The 9,086-nt window shown below is 41.2% G+C and overlaps 1 long non-coding RNA gene across 1 annotated transcript; it reads right to left on the bottom strand.

The window, feature by feature from the left end:
• Window positions 1-644: 644 nt before the first annotated feature.
• LOC308568157 lies at window positions 645-8,253 on the bottom strand. Its single transcript, XR_014000446.1, has 4 exons — window positions 8,185-8,253; window positions 6,111-6,209; window positions 5,293-5,390; window positions 645-2,663 (listed from the first exon to the last, which is right to left on the bottom strand). It is a non-coding gene; the product is annotated as an uncharacterized lncRNA (long non-coding RNA).
• Window positions 8,254-9,086: the final 833 nt, after the last annotated feature.

Here is a 9,086-nt window from a genome sequence, read left to right as displayed (position 1 = left end):
GATTATTATACCCAAGTGTCTTTATGTTTTAAATACTTCATATTAATTAAATGTGCATCAAAAAAAAGATTTTTTAAAAATACATTTGCCTATGCATGACTTGGCTGATAAATAAAAATTCTGTAGATATTTAAAGAACTTACTGTTTTCTTAACCTATGCCTTATAGTAAAGGCATTTAGAGCTGAAAAAAATAATTATAAATGATAATATACATGTCTGGTCCTCAAATATTTTAAATTAATATGCTTTGATAAAAATGTACAGTAGTTTTTCAGGTAAACTATTAATTAGGTTTATTTCTTTTTAGTTATTTCTAATAATTTGCCTCAATTTAAAAGGCCTCTTTTTAAAATATATATATATATGTCTTTATTGACTTCAGAGAGAGAAAGGGAGAGGGAGAGAGAGAGATAGAAATATCAATGATGAGAGACTCATTGATCGGCTGCCTCTTGCCCGCCCCCTGCTGGGGATCGAGCCTGAAACCCCAGGCATGTGCCCTGACCAGGAATCGAACCGCGATCTCCTGGTTCATGGGTCAATGCTCAAACACTAGGTACACTGGCCTGGCAAAAGGCCTCTTACTTTTATTTAAGAAAAATACATACAATAATAAGTTTTTTAGTTGTTTTTTTTTTTTTTAATAAGGTACTCTTCTCCCCTCCCATAAACAAATGCTAGTCTTTAAATAGTTGTCCTTTCTCCTTTCTGGTTGTACCTCAGTGGTGATGTCTCCGGTCTCTTCCCCTACACACACATGTGCGCACACATGCACACACACACACTACAGGCTTTTTCTGTCTTGGCATCTCAATGTATGTGTCTCTCTCTTTCTAGTTTTGCTCTCTGATTCATTCTAGCTACCCTACTCCCCATTCCCCCCATGTCTCCCTCTTTATGAAATCTACTCTTCAGAATTAAAGCACAAATAAAGCTATTCATTAATTTGCCAAGATTATGTTCATAAAAGGGAGCAAGCAAGAAAGAAAACCACTCAGCTTTATAAAGGGAACACCAGCTGCTGCCATGGGAGAACCATGCGGGAGCCCTTGTGCACATGATAGTTTACAATGTTAAATGTAAGCTTTCGTTCTGTTTTGTGCCTCTCAGAGGGGCCTTTACTTATTAAAGTAAGGATAAACTGCTTTACCTGAGGTGGCATGCAAGATTAAAAAATTCAGATGCCTATGAAATGCAAACACGGTCTCATTTACTTATGATCGGCAACATGCTATAATCAAGGCAGAACTCATTATTCAGTTATCACTCGATTCATTGTGACATGTATTTCTTTCAGCAAGAGGGGGAAAAGAGGTGAAATCTACAGGACAGAATGACAGAACAGTTAGGAAACAGAATTTTATTTGTTCCACTATTGGGAGAGCTAATTACTCATTGATTTGAGACCTTATGTCTTGATAAACATATATTGATTGAGCCTGATTATTTCCTGCCATGTCAGAAACATTCAGGCATATCTGAGTTAGTACTAAAGCTATATAATTTATTGGTGGGCACTGATGGTTTAATGAAGTCAGGGAGCTTCAAGTGGCAAAAGTAATGAAAGGAAGATTGCAATCAGTGAATTTTCTAATTCTTCATTCCAGCTACAAATATCAGCCAATTTTGACTCATTAGCCATGTTTATATGTTTATACAATGACTCATTTACATAAACAGGTCTGTTTAAAATAGACCAATATCTGGAACCCTGTGCAAATTCAGAAAACAAGGGAAAGGGGGGTCCAAGTCACCAAGGGAGATTTAAATGTAAAATTGTGAGACACTTAGTGAATTCACTAGTGAAATCTGTGACAAGCAGTGAACTCAGCCATAGCCATACTGGCTTTGTTGAATGTGCCATACTTTTCCAGTCTCGTGGCCTTTGAACTTGCAGTTCCCTCTGCCTAGATGCTCTTTCCCAGACACATGCACAGCTCTCTGCTCAAATGTCTTATCAGAGAAAGCCTTCCTGACACCCTGTATCAAATACATAAACAGCATCTTCCATCTTTGTTTTATGTTTCTTCTTAGCTTTGTATCATCATTCACCTCACCCATATCTATATTTTAAATTACTATGTGTCTTGTTCACTATTATGGACTTTGCTCCTTTTTGTTTACTGCTTCCCTTATCTCCTAGAAGTGTGTCTGGTGGGCATTAAATAAATATTTGTAGACTTGAGTAAAAGGCAATTGGGAAGCATTAACATCATTTATTTTGATTAACTCAGTACCATGAAAGTCACTGTGAGAAATGAAAGATATGGTTCTTTTCTTCAAGACGCTTATAATCTATTTGGTGAGACAAGCCTGTCACACATTATATTAGCTATCTAATGCTGTGTAACAAATTACCCCGAAACATTAGTAGCTTAAAACAATGAACATGTATTATCACACACAGTTTCTATGGGTCAGGAATCGAGGAGTGGCTTATCTGAGTAGTTCTGGCTCAGAGTGTCATTAGGTTGTAGTCAAGATGCCAACCTGGGTTGTGGTCATCTGAAGGCTTGACTGGTGCTGGAGGATCACTTCCAGAGGAGCTCACTCACACGGCTCTCAGGTCAGTGCTGGCTGTTGGCAGAAGGCTTCAGGTTCTCATACATGAACCGTTCTATAGGTTGCTTAAGCATCCTCATGACATGCAGCTGAATTCTTCTAGTTGAGTGACCCAAAAGAGAGCAAAGTAGAAGACACAAAAGTCATAAGCCTTTTATGACTTAGTCTTGGACACCACATTTTGTCATGTTTGTGATACCTTAATGGTTACACAGATGAGCCCTACTTGATGTAGAGAGGAACCACACAAGAGTGTGAATACCAGATGGTGAGAATCATCTTGGAGACTGGCTACCACACACATGAAAAAGTAACAAGGCACACATGCCCATGCATAATTAAGTGTTGTGAAAACATTCAAGGTTCAATCGGTTTGAGAACTTGGACTCATATAATTGGAAAGGCTAAGTTAGATGGCAAACTTAATCCTTATTTGGGCAAGGGTGTTTGGTCCAGATATTTTTATAACATAAATTTCATTCATTCATTTGTTCAGCAAATATTTATTAATTAAATCAATATTTATAAAGAATATTTATTAGGCCCTTGCTTGCTTGCTAGGTCTAGGGATTACGAATAAAGCCCAGACTCTGGCAAGGAGGTACTCATTGTGTATAAGGTCAAAAATTTGGAGCAATAATAGTTTTGAATAAATTTAAATACTTTGTGCAGGGGGAGGGAGGCAAGAACCATCATCAAAGCCAGTTTTCCTGCGGGCATTCACAATAGAAATTACAGTATACAAAATAATTACATATGTGGATAGAAAATAAAATAGTCTTTATGCTCTCATTATAAGCAACTTCAATTTAATACAAGATTTTGGAAATAATCAGCTAAGTATTATAACATCAAAAAATTCACCGATCAGGAATATAATACATGAAGGAAAGCCACATGACTACCTTATTAACAAGAATCAGTAGAAACTGATCTTACTCTCTATAGCACCTCTATTTCCCTGCCCAAATTGCAATGTAGCTTTCTAGATTTTTAAGTTTATCTGTCCACCAAAACATTTTCCACCCCAATGACTCCACTAGTATTCATCGCAACAATGACTGACCAAAAGGACATTTATTCTAAGTCAAGTGACCAGTTTCTTTTAACATTTCTCTTTCCCTGCCATTGCCTGATTTATTATTCTTATCTCAGTCACTTTGGGGCCCAAGTCTATGGCCTATGTTAATGCTAACTTTCATCCCCTCTAGGGAATTAAGGAAAAGAACTACCATCTCTTATAGTTATTTAGCCAATGTTCTTTAAGACGGAGATTAACCCAATGCATTGTTATAAGTAACATGAAATTCAAGTAGAAACCAAACCACAGTGGCAGAGAAATAGACACTCTCATACAGCTCTGGTGAAAGATAATATATGATGGACATAGAAAGCCTTACTACTGTGTAGTGCTCTGATTTATAATTTCTCTTCTGGGAATGACTTGAAAAAAATGAGTGTGCATGAAGATGGAGTGATAAGGATGTTCATGGCCAAGTGGTTTATAATTATGAAAACAGTCAAGAGAGTATTTCATTGTATAAATGTAAATATAATAAAATACTAAGCAATTATTAAGAATCAGGCCGTAGAACAATATTTTATGACATAAAATATGTTCACAGTAGATAGTAAAGAGAAAAAGCAACGTAAACAATTTTGTGATTGATAATCCATATGTGTTTTCAAAAGTGCCTGCTTACTACAACCACTACCTTAGGTTCAAAGGAATAGTGTTTGAGTATAGAACTTTTCAGAAAACATTTTTGAATAGGGTAGATTGGCAGAAAAATTTAAATCAATACAAAAATAGAAGTGATGCTCCAGCCGGCGGATGGCACTGTGCTATGCATGGCCTGGGTGGGTTGCAAAGGGGAGGAGGACACGTAGCCCCTACTTCCTGGAGCTCACTCTGCAATAGCGGAAATCCCTCTCCACACGGATGCCTCTCTAAGAGAGTTACCAACAACTGATTAATATGCTACAGCACCCAAGAGCTTTAAATTGCTGGAGCTGGTTAAAAATGCATTAGCTCTTCCCCAACAAGATTCTGAGAGCCCAGTAAAATCAAAAAGGCCGCTCTGGCTGCCCGACGAGCTTGAAGTAATGAGGTCTGTGAGTTGACTCGAACAGAAGAAAATGATATTAAGCTTTCATAGAGGACAAATGAAAGCATCTACCTGTAACCTCTCTGGCAGCCAGAGATCCTCTGCCATTTAAAACTCAGCGGCTATGGTGCATTATTTCCAGGCAGCCGAGAGTTTAATAAGACTTGGCTGAGACACCTAACCTTCCAGTCGCTGGCTGCCTGCTGGCAACCCTAAGGCGCTCGCTGTGGAAGCTGACAACCTGAGCTAACATCAGGGCGCGACTGCCTCAGACACAGGGGCACAGGTTGGCACAGTGATGTGTGCCCGCTGCCCCCACCCCCTTCTCCAAGCACGCACACCGCAGAATAGTCTGATTCCAAGCCAGTCTTGGTACCCAGCACCCTTGGATGTTTAAACCAGTAGATTACCGGTGATCACTGCTCTCCTGACTGCACAACCCGGCTCCCTGTCAAATGAGGTGCTGCCCCTTTAGAGTGGTATACAAGGCTTTCTTTGAGAGAGCCCAACCTGCCTGGTGCAGCCTTAATCCTCAACATTCTTCCCGCCCCCCCCCCCGCCCCCCGCACTCTGGTTACTTGGGTTAGGGGTTAGGGGTTTGCTGCTCTTGCTTTTCTCACCTCGGTGCTTTGTCGGGCCTTTGGCTTTCATCTTTTCCAGCCGGCCCACTCTTCTTCCTTCCGACTCTGGTGCTGCTTCAGAGGTCTCTCCAACTAGACTGTAAAAACAGTAATGATAGTTAGAAAATGTGCATATGAAACAGTGAAACACTTTGCTAGGTGCTGTGCATGTTATTCTGCCCATTTTATTCTGCTCCACAACTCTAGGACATTAGTGTCGTTATGACCATAATCATCATCATCATCACCATGATCCTAATTTTCAGATAAGGAGAGTGAGACACCACGAGGCTAAAGCAGCTTGACCAAAGTCAGTACCACTTCTGCAGGGGTGCAGGTCATGACCAGCACCGGTAAAACCTGGCCCATGGTATTGAATGAAGGGGTGAATGAAATGTCTCCATGACGCTGTTCCGGCATCAGAAGCAATCTCTCTCCTTTCTTCCACACCTTCACCCTAGTACCTAACAACTGAACAGCTGACACATGATCTCCTAAAGTTGGACACCAATTTCCAAATAATCTGCACTTCTACCCATTGTCGCACATTCACACCCTAACACTCCTTTGCTTGGGAGAAGTTGGGCTTCCACAGATTAGGCAGTTTCCAGCTCCAGCACCACCTAAGAGCAGCTGCTGCCGAGACAGGGCCAGGAGTGATGGGAGAGGTGGAAGGAGGACTGCGGGCTGGAGCTGGAGGCTGCTTGGCAACCCCTTACCCCAAAGATTCAGAGCACTGCCCCCTCTGCAGTGAAGGGGCTCCGAGAGCTTGCTGACTGACTTAGCACCACCAGCCAAGATGAGTGTCCCTGACCAACCTCTTCTCCTGTGCCTCCAACATCCTGGTTTGGTCCACAGTAGGAGGGGAAGTTATGGAGGTCATGAAGGAACAGGGGACAGGGACTGCAGTCAGGCAACTGTGCAGGAAGGAGAGAGAGGAAATGGTGGTCATATGATGTACCTGGGGTCTGATCCAATTGTGCTAGTAGAAACAATGAATCCCCTCAGGCCAAGACCTAGTGGGTTCTAAAGGTCAGATGTCATTGTCATTGGCCCTCTCTGCAACTCAGGAGGAACCAAAGGAGGGGCTTGAGAAGGAAGTCTTAGTTTTTGCTCAACTTCCTCCATGAATAGCTTGTTGGCAGCCTAGGTCTACAACTGTCGTTGACCTCAGACTCTGTGAGCAGGTTTCTCAACTCTGGCAGGGGACACCTAAGACTGAAGGAATTATATTAATGGATTTTCTAATTACTAACTCTTAGCTATCTGGGGAAAAAATTCCCTTATGCTTTCAGACATTCCATTTTCAAATGCACTTTCTGCTTTGAGGACCACCTATATTTGTTTACATTCTTCCATCACTCCATTGTAAGCTCCAGAAGAGAGGGACATGGCCACATTCACACTTGTCTCCTGCCTGTTCCTTTCCCTCTGCAAATTGCAAGAGAGTTGTTTAATAACATTTGTAATGTATGCAATTTAACTGCATATCATAAGAAGCAAGTGTCACTGCGAAAATAGATAGATCCAGGGCCCAAATCCCAACTTGCTGAAGGAAGGGATGCTTAAGCACGACACAGGCTCCCGTGAAAGGCAGTCCTACACGTACTGGGATGCACCCCACAGAACCCTGCCACTACCCACCAAAATTAAGACTTTTTCCCTTCCCTTCTTTTACTGAATGTCTGTGAAGAAAGGAAGGTGATTTAAAGCCATTGCTAAAATTCAACAGTGAAATGTCCCTTAAAAGACAGACATTACTGTTAACATACCCATCAGAGAAAAGAAATAAAAGAGAGATCATAATGCTGCCAACACAGATTAATTTTTAAAAAGAGAAACAAGAAATTCTGATATTGATGACTTGTAGATGGAGTAAGAGTAAAACAAGTGATCATTCCAAATGTATAACTACATTTTATCCATAATTATTGACGGCAATATACTTAAACACATACTCGGTTTCCTTCTAAAAGAGTAAGTGGAAAACAATCAATTTACAAAGCACTTTCACATAAAATATCTCATTTACACCTCACAACAATGCTTTCCTTTAGTTCCATCCCCATTTCACATATGAGGAAACTAAACGGGCATTTCACCACCCAGCAAGTAACCAGATTATTAAACAATACACACAGTAATCATGGGCATGGGATCTGGAACCAGACAGAAAAATACTCAAATTCTGGCCCTTCCATTTACTGCTTCTATGACTTAAACACGTTAGTACATAAAGTATGGACCTAAACTTAGATTTTTGCAACTCAAAATCCTGTAACACATAATACCAACATGCTAAGGAAGGAATGAGGAAGAAAAGGCTGGAGGAAACCTTTGTATACTGTAATTTGCCAAATGAGACATTCCACCATTATGGGCATATCTCCACTCCATGTGGTTATTATAGAGTTTAAAAATACTTAAACTCTTATATGACCTTAGTGATATGTTCGGTGGTGTTGGTACCCCATTTATTTATACTATCTATACAGATGCTACGTCCTTGATAAATCTATCTGAGGCAGTTCACAATAAAACTCACCACTATAGGCTGAGCAGGGAATGGGCTGAGCCCCACCAGTTGAAGGGCCAGTCTGGGCCAAATCTAGACAAAGCTGGGAAGGTCATTTGGCAAGAGGCCTATGGCTAGGACTCAGTCCAACCCAGGGGGCAGGACTATATTGATAGTAGTACCACCCAAAGGAGAAACATCCCCTGGGGCAGGTACAGTCATAAAGCTACTACCACAACTGATTCATGAAAGTGTTGCTGGAACCCACGAGCCAAGTGTATCAGTTAACTATTGCCACAATAATGCTGTATAACAAACCACCTCAAAATTCAGTGGCTAACGACAGCAGTCCTTTAGTCTATGGACCTACAGATCACCTGGGCATCTCTGCTTTGTTCTGCAGGTGTGCGGGTCTGAGTCTTCTCCATGGTCTTTCATCCTTTCTGAACCAGAGGGCTTCCTGGGGCATGTCCTTCTCAAGCAATGGCAGAAGCACAGAAGACCAGAAGAAACACTCAAAGTCTTCTGAGACCTTAACTAAAAATTGACACTATCATTTCAGCCCTATTTCACTGATCAAAGCAAGAGGCCAAGCCCAAGGTCACAAGGCAGGGAAGTATACTCTGCCCATGATAGGGCCACGATAATGATGTAGGGCAGAAAGACATAACAAACTTGGGCCAATAATTCAGTCAACAGCTGTCCACCTCCTTGGCCACATGTTCACATCCCTCCTCTAGGAAAACATCTCCATTACCAACAAAGGACACCCAGAAGTCTTCACCCAATAATCATGGTATCAGACACATTTAGGATTTCATCATCTACATCTGGTCCAGATGTGAATTGGACCTATGAACTAAAAAGACAAATTATTGGCCCATTCCTTCCCCATACCCATAGGAATATGCAATGGTATAACAGGAACAGGAAAATCACAATAAACATCCCCATTCAAAGAGATGAAACTTAGTCTTTAACAATTCTAAAATCCCTCTAGGGAAATCAGTCAAGTTCCCCTGACATGGGAGCCAGAAATGTTTCTTGATTAGACCTTAGTTCTGTTCCCAGGGGAAGGGGCAGCAAACTGAGAGGGGGTAGGGGATGGGAAAGATCCCCAGTTCATTGTTCTCCACAGTTCCTGGCTCTGTCCTCTGAGGTACCCTTTCTCACATTGTTTCAATGTTTTTCTTGGAAACCATTTTCTCCTCTCTCCTCCACTCTTTTCTTTGTTTATACTGCTCGCTGCTTTGAGTGCTTATACCATGCAACAAATCAG

The sequence above is a fragment of the Miniopterus schreibersii genome (assembly GCF_964146895.1).
Source record: "Miniopterus schreibersii genome assembly, chromosome: 15".
Taxonomy (NCBI): domain Eukaryota; kingdom Metazoa; phylum Chordata; class Mammalia; order Chiroptera; family Miniopteridae; genus Miniopterus; species Miniopterus schreibersii.
Note: the sequence above shows the minus strand (reverse complement) of the source record. Positions and strands in the feature narration are given on the sequence as shown.